The sequence below is a fragment of the Eretmochelys imbricata genome, chromosome 7 (genome assembly GCF_965152235.1).
Source record: "Eretmochelys imbricata isolate rEreImb1 chromosome 7, rEreImb1.hap1, whole genome shotgun sequence".
Classification (NCBI taxonomy): domain Eukaryota; kingdom Metazoa; phylum Chordata; order Testudines; family Cheloniidae; genus Eretmochelys; species Eretmochelys imbricata.
Window position 1 is genome coordinate 30,886,912 of NC_135578.1, and position 19,828 is coordinate 30,906,739.

General features: G+C 49.0%; 1 protein-coding gene across 3 annotated transcripts in view; it reads right to left on the reverse strand.

Annotated features, from left to right (window-relative positions):
- The window catches only part of DNAJC4 (DnaJ heat shock protein family (Hsp40) member C4), a 67,654-nt gene that overhangs the window by 35,999 nt on the left and 11,827 nt on the right, over nt 1–19,828 (reverse strand). The gene's annotated exons all lie outside the window — the stretch shown is intronic.

Here is a 19,828-nt window from a genome sequence, read left to right on the forward strand (position 1 = left end):
TACGGAAGAGAAGGCTGAGGGAGGCCATGATAAGTCTTCAAATACTGAGGGCAAGACACGAAAGAATCAGCTTACCTTGCGGCAAGGGAGCTATTAGGAGAAACTTTCTCTAGTGAAGCACTGGAACAGAGCTTAGCTAGGGAAGTTGTGTCCTTGGAGGATTTTTAGAACAGGCTGGACAGGGATGGTCTAGGTTTACTTAGTCCTGCCCCAGCACGAAGAGATGGACGAGGTAACCCTTGAGGTCCCTTGCAGCCCTGCATTTCTATGATTCTACGATTGCCTGGCAGCCAGCTCAGGTTCTGACCTAGTGTGCCTATCCCATTGGCTGGCATGCGTCACGCCTGCTACTGATATTCTAGCCGGTTTCTTAATGGTCCAGAAGGGAAGCTTTGCTAAGCAGTAGCTGCAGTAGGAAGAGCAACACAAATAAAGCAGGGGCTGCTGGCTTGCCTTCCAGAAATACCGAAGCTGGAACGACCTTCAAATGCTACGACTTCACAGGGGCCCATCTGATCCTCTGATTAACCATTAGATATTACTCCCCTCTGATCCTCCCACAACAGAACCAGCTTGCTATAAGTGATTAACTGTGCAGGAGCCAGGACACCTGTCTTCTAGTCCCAGCTCTGGGCAGAGAAGTGGAGTCTAGTGGTTAGAGCAGGGAGTCGGGACTCCTGGTCCTGGATTCTACTCCTGGTAGAGCAGGATGGCTTGGAATCAGGGCTCCTGGCTTCAATCCTTGGCTCTGCCATTGACTCCCTGTATGACAGTCCCCTTTTCTGTGCTTCATTTCCCCTCACCTGTAAATGACTTTGGAACAGAGGCTGTCTTACTACATGACTGCGGAGTGCCCAGCATCACAGGGAACTGATCTCTGTCTGACCCTGTAGACACTACTGTAATATGAACAACAATAAAGTAGATAGTTACAGAATAGCCTGTCCAGAGGCTTCTCCCTGAACCCCACTATATGTGTGAGGGCAATCAGGAATAAGGAACAAACTGGTGGAAATGGGAATCAGATCCCACATAGAAAGCGGATACACTCTTTGCCCAGCCTGAATTACAGCTCCTTTTCCGTTCCTAATGCAGCTGGAATTAATACGAGGCCTTTTTTCTTCCGAAAGGAAAAAATAACAGCATCAATTTTCAGACCCTTATCCCCCTGAACATCTTTCTTTGAGCCCTTGAGTGATGCCAGCATCGCTCTGGAGAGCGGGTTTGTAAGTGAGCCACAGACACTCTGCAGGCACAAAAATATTACCATGGACAGGGTGTTTTGTACAATTTCATTGGTGATTCAAAGGCTTGCTTTATTGTTTAAAAGCTAAGGGCTTGATCCAGCTTCAGCTGAAATCAGTGACAAAACAGCCCCTTTATTGTAGGTTTTGTGGTAGTGCCTAAAGGCTCCCACTGAGATCAGGGCCCTGTTGTGCCTGGCACTAGACCTTGACTGAGATTGGGGCCCCCACTGTGCCCTGGGAGATGTGGTTGAGCTGAGGAATCCAGCCCATAGAGGAGAATGGAAGCACGAGGCTACCACCCCCTCTGACCCAGTTGAGTGGCGTGTCTTGGGAGTCACAGAACTGTGGGTGATGAAGCCTGCACAGAATGCAGCCCCTTCGTCCAGGATGGATTTTCTTTTGGCCCCAGAACTGCCAGCAGAGGGGCATACTCGAGGACGCTGTCCTACGCCATCTCTTTCACAGCTCACTCTTGCTTCTGCAGTGGCTTCCATTTGCAATGCTTGTAAGTTGCATGCACACTCGGCTGCTGTCCACAGCAAGGGTGCCGGTGGCTGGGGGCCAAGCCTGTAGCTTTGGCTGAGCTGGTGGAGATAGGAATCACTGCTACAGTAGCTGCTACTTGTGGCTAGCTCATTCCTGCTCCTACAGCTGGGCATTATGGGAGGCATTAGTGCAAGCATGGATGGAGCTCCAGGATGCATTGGTACATCCATTGCGCAGGTGTGGCGCAAGGCCACCAGCCATGCCATGGCCACCAAGGTCCCTCCCATGGTCAGTTTGCCATCAGTTGCTTCCTTTGGGAGTCACAGGTGCTCTCAGCACCTTGCAGAATCAGTCCCTGAGCGTGGGTGCACCCCCTGGAAGAGCAGGACTTTGCCTCAGTGCCTTGCTACTGTTCTCCACCCAGAGTAGGCTACAACCCAGCTGACCTTGCCATGCACCATGTGCTCCTAGGGATGACTGTGATGGGAGTGCATTTGACCTGGGACTCTGTTCAACCTCCTTTGGGGGTTTCTGAGTGGGAAATGCCCCACATCTTGCCTTTCCACTCAGGATGTGGCGGCAGTCTCTTTGGCAGCATCTCCATGCCCTAGTGTTGCCCATTGTTGTGGCGGGTGAGTGTCCCTCACTGCCCAGCCCCATTTGAAGAGCCTGGCACAGAAAGGCATGAAACTCTGCCTTCCCCAGCTCTTCACATCATCAATTTCCTAAGAGAACAAACTCCCCAGCGTAAGTCAGAGAGCTGATGTTTGCACTTCTGAGAGCTGAGGATAGAACCCAGGAATCCTGGCTCCCAGCCCCCACCACTGTAACCATTAGACATTACTCCCCTCCCAGAGCTAGAGACAGAACCCAGGAGTCCTAAATCCCAAACCTCCACCACCCTGACCATTAGACCCCCGCTCCCCTCTCACAGCCAGAGACACAATCCTCGAGTCCTGACTCCGAGGCCGGCTGCAGTAACCACCAGACCCCACTTCCCTCCTAGAGAGCTGGGAACAGAACAGGCATCTCCAGCATTTTGCTTTCTCCCCACTGGGACACCTAGGTGACAGAGGGGACAGATCTGCACTGCTGGCTATTTGCCACATCTCAGGGCACTCCAACCACCCCCCGCTCCCAGTTGATGCACGTGGCCCCACCTCATTAGAGCACGGAGGAGGAAAGATTTGGCAGACGTTAAGGAGTTAAGACACCCCTGCGCGCCTGACAAGCCTATAAATCCTCATTAAGGGGTTTTTCGCTAGTTAAACGATTTGATGCAAGAAATGGGGCCTTGAGGTTGTTGTTTCAAAGCAACAGGTCAGAGCCGACAGATGGACCTTCCCATCTCATTAACTGTCCCAGCCAGGCAGGCAGGCAGGCAGGCAGGGAGAGGGCGGCTCCCTCTTGATGGATCAGATTCGGAGTCCACTAGCACCCAGCCCCATCACCAGTCCCAGGGCTGAGCTCCCCAGATCCAGATGGGACTGGAACGCTCCTTCACTTCTTTGGTGTTTGGAGCCTTTCCCTCTCTTGTCCCCCCTCCAAACTCCCTCAGCCGACGCACCACAATCACTCCATACACTGAACCCCCAGGAGGGCAATTCACAACAGCCATGAGAACATTTCACAATGCAGTTATGGGGAATGGACTTGGAGGGGATCCTGTATACCACACATACACTGCATACACACCATACATAGAACTTGACACCCGCACTGCATGCACATCCACACTGCGTGTGTACTCACACTGGATGCTGAGCATGCGCACTCACAACATTCACATACATATACACACACACAAATATGGCTCATCTGTCCTAGCTTGCACTTTTGCACCAGTGCAAACCCCTCATGGACCAAGCAACTCTCCCCAGCATGAGCCACGCCAGTGCCAGCCATATTTTACAGCAGTGCAGCATGTTTCATGTTTGCCTGATTCGCCAGCACCTTTGCACAGCTGCAAGCGTGACCTACACCCCAGTCAGAGTGGAAGCACTTTGCACAATGTGAGCAGGTGCACAAGTGCAGCCAGGCTTCTGGTGAAAGTGTGCTGCAGCCATAAAAAAGTGAGTGGCACCAGGGCTGCATGCCCTTGTGCCACAGAAACATGCAGAAAGAGCCTACCTGGGCTCTCTGAGGCTGCTCTACGTTTATACCCACAGCTAATGGGCAGCTCCAGGCTGGCCAAGCCTGTAATCCATCCCGGCATGCCAACAGTGCTGGGCTTGGCTGGAGCACCCTCTGCAGGTTGTCAAGGAGACTCAGCTGGCAGAGGGGAGCAGGGTGGCTAGGCCCACAGACCCGATCTGGGTCAAGGTGCAGCTACAGAGTTCAATAGTGATTTTGTCTCTAACAGGAGGACTCCCAGCATGCAATTCTCTGAATGACAGTCAGGTGCCTGGCACCTTGCTTGTCCATGCCAGCGGGTGGCTCTGCTGGCAGCTGGGTTAGAGCAGTGGGAGTTCTTGAATGCCTGCAGCTGAACCTTCCCCTGCTTTGCTGGTGCCAGTCCCTCTCCTCCCCTTTGCTTCCAGCTGTTCCCCTTTCGCCTGCATCTGAGCCGCTGCAGACCAGTCCCTGGCGCATTCTACTGCTGATCAGTTTCCCCCACCCAGGGCCTCCCCAGACTGTGGCAGAGAAACAGCAGTCAGGGAGCTCTCACTCCATTCAAGGGGTCTCAGTGCATGTGGAGAGGGAGATCACTAATCCACAGATAGAGAAACTGAGGCATGGAGTGGCCATGGGACTTCCCCAAGTCATACAGGGAGTCAGTGAGAGAGCTGGGACTAAAACCCAGGAGTCCTGATTCCCAGCCACCCAATCCTCTTCCAAAGCCAGGAACAGAACCCAGGAGTCCTGAGGTAGTTTAATAGGAATAAGCAGCAAATAAAGAGGCCTTTCTATATCACTGTCTCTAACCCGGGCTCCAGCTGAGGTTTCAGAGCACAGGTCTAAGGCCTTGGGGTATGAGAAGCCATCATGGCTCCCATCTCTGCAGCCCATCTGTGGTGCAGCCCCAGTGCCTTCTTGGGGATAACATCAGATGTGGGGCTCTGTAGTCCTTGGGAAGGGACCCTCAGGCTCAGGAAAGCCCCCCTTTGCTGCGTTGGAACATACCTCCCACAGCCTGGGTTCTGGGAAGGCTGCCCCCTACAGCCCATCTGCCAAGGTGCAGGAGACACCCCACAGTCTGGGCATTGGAAGGCTGCCCCCTACAGCCCAACTGAGAAGCTGCAGGGAGCACCCTGCAGTCTGGGCACTGTGCAGGCTGCCCCTGACAGCCAGGCTGCCAAGGTCCAGGGCTGACCCACTTCCCTGTTATTACATCCAAGGTTGCAAAAGTGCCACTTCCTAAGCAGCAGGTTAAACTCCTCCCTGCTTCCCCTTCACGGGACAGAGCAAGCTAGCAGCTGCAGCACAACCTGGTGGACAGGGCACTAACTGGGACTTACAAGTCCTGGGTTCCTTTCCCTGCTCCAGCCTCCATGTGGAGTGATCTGCTGTGGGTGTATCTCCACTGCAGAGTGCACCTGGGTCTGGGAACCCAGGTTAGTCACACCCTCCTGCAAGTAGCCACACCAATGGAACTAGCCCACGCTGGTGCTGCAGTAGCCCGGGTTAGGTGCAGGGATTTCTGGAGGTGGATTTCCAATGGTTTGGCACCTACCATTGGACCCAAGCTTTTCAGGTTGGCACCTAAACAAGGCATAGATCTTCAGGAGACCTCAGCCCCTCACAGTGCTCCTTTGACAATCTGGCCTCTGTTGCACGTGAGCTGCTTTTGAAAAGCCATGCCTCGGTTTCCCCACCTGTATTTCCCTGCCTCCCAGGCATCTGATTACTGACAATGAGCTGCTTGGTTACTGTCCCATAGATGTGTGGGCACAATTGGGGACAGATACTCAGACCCAAGGGGCTCTGCAGGACATTAGTGGGTGCTGCTCCCCTCCTGGCTGAGGGAGATTTCCTGTGTTAGGTAACCTCTAAGGAGCGGGATTACAGTCCTCGTGTTCACTATGGCTTGCCAGAGACTTAACGCTCATTCACTATGCTGTAGCAGGAGAGTCAGTGTTAAAGCCTCCGGGCCAAACACCACGCCCTGCAGCCATGCCACTGGGGTATCAGCCAATCATGCTGAAAAGCACAGGGCCTGTTTGGTATAGTGTGACCAGATAGTAAGTATGAAAAATTGGAACAGGGGGTGGGGAGGTAATAGGAACCTATATAAGACGAAGCCCGAATATCAGAACTGTCCCTATAAAATTGGGACATCTGGTCACCCTAGTTTGGTATCAGGATGGGAGACTGGGGTTTAATGCAAGGAAAGTTTGGGGTAAGAGCGCTCTCCCTTTAAAGTCAGTGCTGGCCCCAATGCCACAGTGCAGCTTTAAGGGGTGCTGTGCTGCAGAGAGTGGGCTGTGAGTGTGCACAAGGGTGTCCATGCGAGCGTGAGTGCACAAGAGTGCCTGTTCAAGGTGCCCATGGGAGCATGTGAGGATGAGTGTGTGCAAGGGTGTGAGCTGCCCATGTGAGAGTGCATGAGGGTGAGTGTGTGTGCATGAGTCCACAAGCTCGCGCAGGTCGGCCGCCTGGCACCCAGCTGGGGTCAGGGAAAGGCGGGTAATAGAGCAGAGGAATGTGCCCCCAATAACTAACACAATGTTAACCATCTCCGCGGCCAAGTCAAACAGGGAGTGGGAAAGGGCTCAGTTAAAGATTGATCAAAGGCTGGCTGTCTCCAAAGACATTTCAACATCGCTGTGTTCGCTCTTGCCAGTTTATGACACACGCCCCTCCCCGGTGTTAGAGCAACAAGCGAATGGAGCCCTGTTTGGCTGGAGGGAGAACACTCCAGGCACGCGGCCCTGCCGGCCAGCCAAACTCTCAGCAATTGCAAACAATAGCTCAGGCCTGGCGTTGGAGGCCAGAGACGGGGTTGGCGGGAGCTGGCCACATACGTAACTCTTCCCTGAGGTGGGGCCTGGATAGCACAAGGCACGTGGCTGTTCCTAGAAGGGATTCCAAGAGAGAGGACGTGAGGTTAGTATTGTCACTCACAGGACATGACTTTGCTATCAACACTGATTTTAGGTGGAAGGCACCCAGATGTGATGGTGACGGTGAAGCAGGAGAAAATCCTAAAACAGACTATAGTAGTACCCAGAGATTGCATCAGAGACTGGAGCTCCCATTAGCTAATGCATGTGCCAAGGCAATCTGCTCTGAATGCCTCCCCCAGCCCCACAGCATTCTTGTCCTTTACACACACATACACACACACACCCCCATGCACACCCACAGCATTCCTTCCTGGCAAACTGTGTTCTTAGGAAGGGGAGGCACACTTTTTTGGGACCAACCATTTCACAACTTGGACCTTGGAAGGCAGCTGCCGTGAAAAGATTCCCTGGCCCAGCTGCGCAGGGGGCTGGGCAGAGAGGCAGCTTAGGTTTCCTACCGGAAGCGAAGGAGTCAGTGGTTTCCTTGATCAGGAGAGGTTGAGCTAAGAGCAGCCCTCCCACACCAGCACCACCCAGACGAGTGGGGCCTGTCGCATAGGCCCAAGCAACACCAGATGCTAACGGAACAGGGATTAAAGAACTGAAACACAGGAGGGATGGGAAAGGCCTTGTGGGTAAGACACCGAGCTGGGAGTAAAGAGATCGGGGTTCAATTTCCGGCTCTGCCACAGACTCCCCATGACCCTGGGCAAGTCACATCACCTCTGTGCCTTACTTTCCCCACTTGTAAAATAGGGAGACTAATTCTTTGTGTATTTAGACTATGAACTGTCTGAAGCAGTGAATCTCTCTCACTAGGTATCTGGGCAGGCCCAACACAATGTGGGTCCCCATCTCAGCTGGGGTCTGGCACAACAGCGGGCCCACTCTCAGTCAGAGCCTCTAAACACTGCTGTCATATAAATAACAATGAGACAGTCCCTGCTGGATGTGCCCAAAACATGCCCAGCACAGATGAGTCCTTTCCACATTGGAAAACGGCCACCGAAAAATTCCCCCAACGTTTATTTCACTTGAAAATGGGCAGAAATAGAGGACATGCTCGACATTCTAAACTGCATCAGTTTCCCTGCAAACCAACAGCTGCTGGAGGGGAGATCACTGCTAGGCGCAGGTGGGGTGGAATAATTTGGTAGGAGGTAATCAGGATCTTTGGGAATGGCCCCCCTCTGGGGCAGAGGGAAGGGACTCTCCAACAGCATTTGGACGAGATCCTCAGCTACAGCTCTAGAGACAGAACTCAGCTGAGGAGCAGTCCCCACATTTCCAGGCCAGTCTCCAAGTGTTTTGCCCTCTGCTCCCAGGAAGTTCCTCATGTAGTGAGGGAGCTGAGCCCTGAAACCATGTCCCTAGCTCATGTGCCTCCTACAGACCTCCTGGCTGCTGCTCCTGGCCCTGCCAAGAAGCTGGGAGCTTCTTCCAACTGCTTGCTGGCCGGAGAGTTGTGTGCTGCTTGGAAGCAGTTTGTTAAAGGCTGGGCCCCAGGGTTGAACTCTTGCTTCCTGCACACATGGAGGGGACAGAAACAGCTGTACACAGATGGTCAGGGATGTGTCAGTGTGCATGCTCCTTTGACGTGGGTGACTGAGGATATAACTCCTTGCTCCAATGGGATACTTGGCTTAACGTGTTGACTGTTATGATTACAGTAATAGAAACCAGGCTGATATCAAGGCCCATCACTCCAGGTGCTGCATAGACTCCCACCAAAATCAGAGCCCCCATTGTGCTAGGCGCTGCACAGACTCCAAATGAGATCAGGGCCCCATTGTGCCAGGCATCTCGCAGACCCCCACTGAGATTAGGGACCCATTGTGCCAGACACTGTGCAGACCCTCACTGAGATCAGGGCCCCCATTGTGCCAGGCACTGTGCAGACACAGGGTGACAGGAAGTCCCTGCTCCAAAGAGCTCTCAATCGAAACAAAGGAAGGATCATTATCCCCACTTTACACATGGAGAAACTGATTCCCAGGGAGATGAAGTGAATTCCCCAAGGTCACTCAGGGAGTCTGTGGAAGAGCTTGGAACTGAATCCTGGTGTTCTAAGCCCCACTCCACTGCCTCGCCCACAAGCCCACATCTCTCCTGTTTTGCGCAGAGAGATTTCCCAGGGTGCATTTCAACCAGACATTTAAAATCTCAGTGTCCCAGCCCATGCCCACTTCCCTGCTGTCATCCTGCTCCTAGTAATTTTAAATGCAGAGCATATCTCAGAGACCTCCCAGCCTGGGAATCCCATCAAGACTGCACTGAGAGAGACATGAGTGATTGGAGCAGGGACAGACTCCCAGGAGGCTCTGCTTCCCAACTGCAGACTAGTTTCCACTGATGCTGCAGCCACTGATGCTCTACGAGATCTCCCCTCACCAGCAGATCTTGACACACACTGGGCTGGGTGGCCCAAATGCAACCCTCCCACACCCCCACGTGCAATTCTGAGTGCATCACCCCTCCAATCTAGCTATTTATATGACCCCATTATTGTAGTATCTCAATGCTTCATAGTCTTTAATATATTGATCCTCGTAATCCCCTGTGATGCTCCCATCATGTCAGGCGATGCACAGATGCCTGGGATCAGGGCACCACACAGTGCTGGCTGCTGCACAAGACACCCTGACTAGAACTGAGCCTGCCGTTGTGCCAGGCACTGCATAGACCCTTGCCCAGAAACAGGGCTCCAGCCCGGAATTGGGGCTTCCCGTCATACTGGGTGCTGCACACTGTGAGATAGTCCCTGCCCTGAAGAGCTCACTGTCTAAACAGACAAAGGAAGGATTGTTATCCCCATTTTACAGATGGGGAAACTGAGGCGCAGAGATACTAAGTGACTTGCACAAGGTCACACAGGGAGTCTGTGGCTGAGCAGGGGCTTGAAACCAGGTCTCCCTAACATCTGAGCACCTAACATCTGAGCCATTCTCCTCCTCTGGCACAGGGCATTAAAATCAGCCCCACAGGTCCTTCAGACATGAACAAGATGGGTACAAATGATTCCAGGTCTGGAGAACCTGCCTTGAAGTGAAACTGAAGGAGTTTGATCTATTTAGCTTATTGAAGAGAAGATAAAGAGGTGAGTTGACCCTGGTCTATAAACACCTCCATGGAGAGGAGCTTTCTGAGAGCAGAGGGCTCTTCAATCAGCACACAAAGGCAGAATGAGATACAAGGGCTGGGAGCTGAAGCTGGAAAAATTCAGACTGGGGCAAATCTTTTTTAACAGAGAGAGCAATTAACCATTGCAGAGATGTGCTGTTATGATGGAGGGTGCTTGTGGCTGCCAGCAAGTGTGTCTTTGATCTCTGCGCAATCACAGATCCTGGTAAAGCTGATGGGCATTCCAGCACCTTTCACTCAGGCTAAATGAGGGAGCAATTAAATGCCCCTTTGTATAGTGACAGCTGAAACAATAGAAGCCACTGTCCAAGGCATGGACCATCATGGGAAGGCCTGAGAAGAAGCTGAGTCATGTGGCTTGAGGGGTTTCCCTGGAGACTGATTGCAAACAGGGGGGCTGGAGCCTTGGTTTGGTTACAGCTATCTGAGTGTGTGTGAAAGGAATCAGAAAGGAAGCAAGGGAGAGAAGCACATGGTAGCATTCCCTGAAATGCAGGGCCATTTAGACATGTAGTACTACAGGGTCTCGATGCATGAATGAGAGAACGGTTTTTGGAAGAGGGATTTAGGTTTATTAGAAATTGGGGAATCTTTCGGGGAAGAAGGAGCCTATACAGGAAGGATGGGCTCCACCTAAACCAGGGGTGGTCAACCTATGGCTCCGGAGCCACATGTGGCTCTTCAGAAGTTAATATGCGGCTCCTTGTTTAGGCACCGACTCCGGGGCTGGAGCTACAGACAACTTTCCAGTGTGCTGGGAGGTGCTCACTGCTCTCCCCTTGGCTCTGCCAAGGGCCCTGCCCCCACTCCACCTCTTCCCGCCCCCTCCCCTGAGCCTGCTGTGCCCTCACTCCTTCCCCCCCAGAGCCTCCTGCACACCCCAAAACAGCTGATCGTGGGGTGCGGGGAGAGAGGGGGAGGCGCTGATTGGTGGGGCTGCCAGTGGATGGGAGGTGCTGGGAAAGGGGTGGTGGGCGGAAGCTGATGTGGGGCTGCTGACGTATTACTGTGGCTCTTTGGCAATGTACACTGGTAAACTCTGGTTCCTTCTCAGGCTCAGGTTGGCCACCCCGACCTAAACCAAAAGAGAACCAAATTTCTGGCATGTACAATTAAAAAGGTTGTAGAGGAGTTTTTAAACTAAGGGATGGGGAAAATCTGACAGGTGCGAAGGAGCACACGATTCAGATAGGCACATCCCTTAGGGGAGGATTTATTAAAGGGTATACTTTATATCCTAGGAAAGAGGAGACGGTAGAAGTTGATAAAGTACAGGGAGGCACTGAAGAGAAACAGTCAAATGAAAAAAGAGTCCCAATCAATTACATCATATGAAGGCAGATAACTAAACATTGACCAAATTTATAAGTGCTTGTATACAAATGCAAGAAGTCCAAATACTGAGATGGGTGAACTTGAGATTAAATGAGAATTAAATGAGAATATTGCTATTAGAGGCAACACAAAAACTTGGTGGAATGGTGATACCAGGGTATAAAATATACAGGAATGACAGAGTAGGTTGCAGTGGTGGACACAAATCAGACGTCAAGAATTACAACATTCAAAAACCAGTCGGAGAACACTTCAATCTCTCTGGTCACTCCACTACAGACCTAAAAGTTGCAATATTACAACAAAAAAACTTCAAAAACAGACTCCAAAGAGAAACTGCTGAATTGGAATTAATTTGCAAACTGGACACCACTAAATTAGCCTTGAATAAAGACTGGGGGTGGATGGGTCATTACACAAAGTAAAACTATTTCCCCCTGTTGCTACTCACACCTTCTTGTCAACTGTTGGAGATGGGCCATCCTGATTATCACTACAAAAGGTTTTTGCTTTTTTTCTCCTGCTGATAATAGCTCACCTTAATTGATCAGTCTTGTTATAGTGGGTATGGCAACACCCATTTTTTCATGTTCTCTATCTAATCTAATCTAATCTATCTATCTATCTATCTATCTTCCTACTGTATTTTCCACTGCATGCATCTGATGAAGAACTGGTTAAAAGATAGGAAACAAGGGTAGGAATAAATGGTCAGTTTTCACAATGAAGAGAGGTAGATACCAGGTCTACGAAGGATCTGCACTGGGATCAGTGCTGTTCAGTTTATTCATAAATTATTTGGAAAAAGGGGTAAACAGTGAGGCAGCAAAGTTTGCAGATGATATAAAACTACTCAAGATAGTTAAGTCCAAAGCAGACTGTGAAGAGGTACAAAGGGATCTCAGAAAATTGGATGATTGGGCAACAAAATGGCAGATGAAATTCAATGTTGATAAATGCAAAGTAATGAGCACTGGAAAAAATAACCCCAATTATACATACAAAATGATGGGGTCTAAATTAGCTACCACTGAAAAAAAAGAGATCTTGGAGTCTCTGTGAATAGTTGTCTGAAAACATCTGTTGAATGTGCAGCAGCAATAAAAAAAGCTAACCATGTTAGGAACCATTGGGAAAGGGATAGATAATAAAACAGAAAATATCATAATGCCACAATATAAATCCATGGTACATCCACACACGGAATGCTGCGTGCAGTTCTGGTCGCCCTAGCTCAAAAAAGATATAATAGAATTGAAAAAGGTACAGAGAAGGGCAACAAAAATGGGTAGGATATGGAACAGTTTCCATCTGAGGAGAGAATAAAAAGACTAGGTCTGTTCAGCTTGAAAAAGAGACGACTCAGGGGGGATATGATTGAGGTCTATAAAATCATGACTGGTGTGGAGAAAGTGAATAGGGAAGTGTTATTTACCCCTTCCCATAACACAAGAACCAGGGGTCACCCAATGAAATTAATAGGCAGCAGGTTTAAAACAAACATAAGGAAGTACTTCTTCACACAACGCACAGTCAGCCTGTGGCATTTGTTGCCAGGGGATGTTGTGAAGGCCAAAAATCTAACTAGGTTCAAAAAAGAATTAATTAAATTCATGGAGGACAGGCCCATCAATGGCTATTAGCCAACATGGTCAGGGACACAATCCCATGCTCTGGGTGTCCCTAAACCTCTGACTGCCAGAAGCTGGGACTGGATGACAGTGGATGGATCACTTGATAAATTCCCCTGTTCTGTTCATTTCCATTGAAGCATCAGGCATCAGCGACTGTCAGAAGACAGGATACTGGGCTAGATGGACCCAGTATGGCCATTCTTACGACTCTGAAAGGAAGCCAAGAGAGAGTGCTTCTTTTGGGCATGGACTGGCTGGAATGGTAGGCTTGAAAACTGCCTCCTACTGTTTATTTCTACTGACTACAGGAAACAGGACTTTGTGACATTCTTTGTAAATATACAGGTTTGCATTAAAGAAATATCTGACTCACAGTTTCATAGATAATAAGGTCAGAAGGGACCACTGTGATCATCTAATCTGACCTCCTGTATAGAACAGGAGGCCCTGAATTAATTCCTGGTTGAACCACAGCAGATCTTTTAGAAAAACATCTAATCTTGATTTACAAATTGTCAGTGAGGAAGCATCAACCAGCCCTTGGGAAGCTGTTCCAATGGTTTATTACCCTTACTGGCAAAAAACTGAGCCTTATTTTCTGTCTGAATTTGTCAAAGCTTCAGCTTTCAGCCATTGGATTTTGTTGGACCTTTGTCTGCTAGACTGAAGAACCCTTTATTATCAAATTTCTGTCCCACATGTAGGTACTTACAGATGGATCAAGTAACCATCTCTGTTAAACTGAACAGATTAAGCTTCTTGAGTCAATCAATACAAGACATGGTTACCAACCCTTTTAATCATGCTTGTAGCTCTTCTCTGAACCTCCTCCAGTTAATAAACATCCTTCTTGAATTGTGGACACCAGAACTGGACACAGATTTCCAGCAGCAGTCACACCAGTGCCAAATGCAGAAGTAAGATAACCTCCCTACTCCTATTTGAGATTCTACTGTTCATATATTCAAGGATTGCTTTAGCCCTTTTGGACACAGCATCACACTGGCAGTTCATGTTTAGCTGATTATACGCCACAACCCCCGAAATCTTTTTCAGCGTCACTGCTTCCCAGGATAGAGCCCCGCATCCTGTAAATATGGCCTACATTCTTTGTTCCTTGATGTATAGCTTTACATTAAAATACATATTCTTTGTTTGTGCCCAGTTTACCAAGCTTTTGCTTACCAGAGATCCAGGTTGCTCTATCAGTGACCAGTCCTCTTCACCATTTAACACTCCCCAATCTTTGAGTCATCTGCCAACCTTACCAGTGATGATTTTATGTTTTCTTCTAGGTCACTGATAAATGGTATATAGATTAGAGCCAAGAACTGATCCCTGTGCAACCCCATCAGATTGCACCCGCTCAGTGAGGATTGACTATTTACAATTACATTTTGAGACCTATCAGTTAGCTATCTTTTAATCCCTTTAATATGTGCCATGTTGATTTTGTATCATTTGAGCTTTTTAATCAAAATGTCGTGCCGGACCAAGTCAAATGCCAGACAGAAATCTATAACGTCGGCACTATGATCTTTATTAATCAAACTTGTAATCTCAGCAGGAAAAGACATCAAGTTAGTTTGACAGAATCTATTTTCCATAACCCACGTTAATTGGCATTAATTATATTCCCCTCCTTTTATTAAATTATTAATTGAGTACTGGATCAGTCACTCCATTATCATAAAAGATGCTTCTCCCCCTATCAAGAACACGCCAGCAAGGTCCTGCATATTTCTGCTTGGGCCAAGGGACAACAGTACCAAGGGACACAACGTCCTGAAATCAAGGTTGGGCAGCTCTTTGTAAATGATGCTCTAGCTCAAACAGTGTCTCTGGGCTGCAGGCAGGAATCCCTGAGGGATTCTCTGGCCTTGACCTGATATCTATTAAGCTGGAGGAGGTTTAAAACAAGTATTTGGCTTCAGAAGCCACCACCACACACCCCCTCTCCCCTAAAAATCAACATACATCCCCAGATACTGGCAGAGACAGGATCTTCTCGTCTTGTTAACATGGAAGCCCCAGGAAGAAACAACATAGGGATTAGTTTTCAGAGTAGCAGCTGTGTTAGTCTGTATCCGCAAAAAGAAAAGGAGTACTTGTGGCACCTTAGAGACTAACAAATTTATTTGAGCATAAGCTTTCGTGGGCAACAGCCCACTTCATCGGATGCATAGAATGGTCTGGGGAACATCTTCCAGCCACATCAAAGGGCCTGCGTTGCCTCATAGGTTCAAACGCTGGAAGGGACTATTAGAGCACCTAGCCTGACCTCTGGATAGCACAAGCCAGAGAAATTCACCCACTTCCCCTGGTATTGAGCACAGTCACTTGTGTATGATGAAAGCCTCTTCCAGAAAGGCAGCCAGGCTGGATTTGATGTCACTAAGAGATAGAGAATCCACCACTTCCTTTCGCAGCTTGTTCCAGTGGTTAATCACATTCACTGTTAAAAATCTGTGGCTTATTGGAATGTGCCTGGCTTTAGCTCCCAGCCACTGGCTCTCATTTGGCCTTTCTGTGCTAGACTAAAGACCCTTTAGTACCTGATATGTTCTGCACATGAAGGCACTTACATACAACATACAATAATAAGTCACCTCTTGATCTTTCTGAGAAGCTGAACAGATTGAGCTCTTGAAAGCAGATGATATTTGCTTACAACGCAAGGGTTTATGCTGGGAATCAGGTAGGACCAAGCCAAACAGTTCTCATGCCACTGATATTTCTATATAGTAGCATTCTGAGCTCACCTGCTTCTTGTCTGCCATCCACACACCACGATGCTAAGGAGATGTCAAGCTAGATTCCCTAGTTGTGTGTGAATTGCTACTTTGACAGTCAGCTCTTTGGGCAAGGACTGTTTTTTTGTTCTGTTTGTACATGGTCTAGCACAATGACTGGGGCTCCTAGGCGCTATGGTAATACAAATAATAAATAATAATATCCTGAATACATTTCTGCCTTGTGCTTTAGGTATTTATGGGAGGCACATGGCCTAGGACTCAGGACACCTGGGTTCTATCCCCAAATCTCCCCCGGACCTTGGGCAAGTCCCTTCTCAGCTCTGTGCCTCTGTTTCCCCTCTGACCCTTTGTCCACTTAGACTGTAAGCAATTTGGGACTCAAATTGTCTCTTGCTCTGTACCTGTGCTGCACCCGGCACAACGGGAGCCCCGATCTTGGTCAGGGTCTGTGCAGTGCCTGACACAATGGAGGCCCAAATCTCAGCTGAGGCCTGAAATTCCTACTTTAATATACATAGCAACAAATTTGCAAAACATTAAACAGTAAGTTCAAGATTTTCTAAAGCATGATTTTCTAGGGGACTTCTGCGTACTGATTTTTAACTGGACTGATGCTCTTAAGTCAATTAGCTGGTTTCAAAAATCCCACCCCAGAGGTTCAAGGAAGGGGCCAGAACCTGCCTGCTCTCTTATTTATTTGCATCAAAGTAGCCCCTGGACAATGGGGTGAGATTTTTTTAAACCAACTAATTGACTTAGAAGCACAAGTGAAAAGTCAGCACCCAGAAGTTCCAGCCCCAGTGCAGGACCCCACTGCGCTAGGCACTGTACAAACACTGAGCAAAGAGACAGACCCTGTCCCACCTTTAAAAGGCCTCAACTTCAGAGTTCCAATTCTCAATCTTATTTAGAATATTAGTACCTTTCAGGTGTCTTAAATTGGGGTGCTGAAAAAATCACTAGCCGCTTTTCAATGTCTTAACCTACAACAATGATGGGGACATCAAAATACTGTAAGGTTATTTCCTGTAGAGTTACCTCCTCTCCCCTCATCCCAGTGGCTTGGCAAGAGATTGGATGTAATACAAAACTTGGCCGGGTTTGCTTAGCTCACATTTGCTCTACTTTGTATACTTGTAACTTTCTATTTTGGGAAAAGTTTTTTCGGGGGGGAAATAAAGCCATAAACAACCAGTTAAAGCAGCCCTGATGACAATACACAAGGCACCCAGCTAGACGCAAAGCAGAGCATATTTCTGTAGGAGCATGACTACATTATTATTATTTCTTAACATCTTCTCTCAGTTATTTCACATTAAACAAACCAGTCACCTCATCCTCTTCTAATTAAGATTCCACTCTTCTGGACTTGCCATGTAGACAACTCAGAATTGGCAGCTTCCTATTCCCAGCTACTGTGGAGTGGTGCTGTTCAACAGCTGCTGTGTACTACCCCAGAGGCGGTTGCATCTCTGGGGGTGTAGGGAAGATGGGTTCTATCCCAGTTCTGCTGCTGACTTGATGTGGGACCTTGGGCAAATTCCTTCTCTGCTCTGTGGCTCAGTTCCCCTCCCCGACCCCCACAGGTTTGTATCATTAAATGTCAAGTTCTTTGCGGGAGGGACTGTCTCACTGTGTGTCTGCACAGCACCTGGTAAGACTGGGGCTCAAATCTTGGCTGAGGGTCTGTGCACTATCCAACACGAGGGGGGTTCCATTCTGAGCTGGGGATCCATGCAACACACAGCACTACTGGGGCTCTGATCTCAGCTAGGGATCCATGCAGAATCTGGTACACTGCGGGCCCTGATCTCGACTCTGGGTCTTTGAAGCACTCAGCACAATTGGGGTCCGCATCTCAGCTGAGGATCGATGCAGCACCTGGCTCAAGTGGGGTCCCGATCTCAGCTGGGGATCCATGCAGTGCCCAGCATGACTGGGGTCCTGATCTCAGCTGGTGCTCCGTGCAGCACCCAACATGAAGGGAGCCACAATCTTCACCAGGGGCTACTTTGACAGAAATAAGAGAGCATGCGGGTTCTGGCCCTCCTCTTAAACTCATGGGGTGGGAGTTATGAAACCAACTAATTGATTTAGGAGCAGAAGTCCCGTTAAATGCCACTACCCAGGAGCCCTAGTCATGGACCAGGACCCCACTGTTCCAAGTGCTGTACAAACACAGAACAAAGACAGTCCTTGTCCCAGACAGCTTCCACACCATATGCTCAACCTTAAGCATACGAGTGGTTCCAATGGACACCACCAGGACTTAAAGGCAAGCATAGGCTTAAGTTCTGTATGGGCCTGGGCCCAGAGTTCTCAGTAATGTGCAGGATTGAGACCTAAATACCTACAAGCAGCAAGCACAGGAAGGATGGCCTGGTGGTTAAGTCGCTGCTTTAGGACTCAGGAGACTTGTGTTCAATTCTTGCTCTGCCCCAGACTCCCTGAGTGACCCTGAGCAAGTCACTTAGCTTCTCTGTGCCTTGGTTCCCCAACTGTACAATGGGAATAACAGCACTGCCGTGCCTTACAGGAGGGTATAGGGAGAGAGACATTGGGAGGTGCTCAGGTGCTATGGGGATGAGGGCCAGATAAGCACCATAGATAGAGAGACATACCAAATAGACTCTCTGTGTATGTTTGCCTTCAGGCTTGAGCCTACACTCTCAAGCTAACATCCAGCTGAGACACAGCCGCCCCTCCAACACAGCCGGATCTTTACACACTTGCTGTAAGCGTCGTCTGGACACACAATGCATGCAAGCGGCTGTGATAAGGTTCAGCCAGATTTCCTCCGATGAACTGGCTAACAACTGGGCTGAGTGTTCACAAGGTGTGTGTGGGAATGATAGCCAAGGAGGAAATTCCTCGGCCAGCTGGGAGCAGTGGAGCAGGCATCAAATGTTAAAGCCATAGCTGGTGCCCAAAACAGGAGGATATTTTAGAGCAGTGTCTGCGCATCCTCTAACAGGAAAGGTCAGAGGCGCTTTGAGGGGCTTAACAATGAACTGGGCTGACGTCAGAGCAGGGCGGAGGAGAAGAGCCACAAAAATGATTGGAGGGCAAGGAAAAAAAACATACAGTGAAAGACTTAAGGAGATTCATGTGTTTAACTTATCAAAAAGATCAAGACTAGACTTGATTACAGCATATAAGGACCTTTACGGAGAGGAAATCCTGGGTACTAAAGGGCTGTTTAACATAGCAGCGAGAGGCAGGACAAGAACTAATGGCTGGAAGTTAAAGCCAGACAATTTCCAATAAGAAAGGCACAAATTTTTAACAGGGAGGGTGACGAACCGCTGGAACAAACTTCCATGGGAAGTGGCAGACTCATGGATTTTTAAGGCAAAAAGGTACCACTGTGATCATCTAATCTGACCTCCTCTATAATACAGGCCCCATAGGATGGCCCAGAATTAATATCTGCTTGAATAAGAGCAGATCATTTAGAAAAACATCAATCTTGATTTAAACTTTCCTAGCGATGGAGAATCCACCACAGCCCTTAGGGAGTTGTTCCAGTGGTTAACTACCCTCACTGGTAAAAATTTACATCTTAATTCCAGTCTTATTCTGTGTCTCTTGATGTCTCTCTCTCCCTCTCTCACACACGCATGCGTACACGCACACACACACACACACACACACACACACACTCACTCTGCACCAGATTGGAAAACCCAACTCAAATGTTGCCTCTTCCCTTTGGGAATGCAACACAGGGTCCCTCTCCTGCTCTACACACTTCCTTCCCAGCAGTGCCCTCTTCAGGGAGGAAGGGGAATGGCAAAATGTATCTAACGCTCAAAGACATCAGGATATAAAGAGTTAATGGTAGGAGGAATGTTTTTTCAGGCCTCCTTTTGCTAGGAAGTTCCATGTGATTTCCAAACAGATGGGGTGTTGACAATTGCCTTGGCTGGGCTGGGATCCTCCCCCAGCTCAGCACAGGCTCCCGCATTCCCAGTACCATTTGCTGCTTGCGTAACACAGGGGCCCCATTAGTAGTGGGAGCGGAGGTCACAGATGGTCAAATATCCCAAGCAGAATCGATCATCATTTATTTGCTCTGGTGGCTGACGGGAACTGGCAGCAGAGACGCCAAGGGCTAGATGAAGGATGGAGACGTGGGGAAGCCCCATACCACATTTGTTTAACTGGCCAGGGTCTACCAGTACCATGTATTAAGCCCACACCCCTCCCATAGCTGGGAAGAG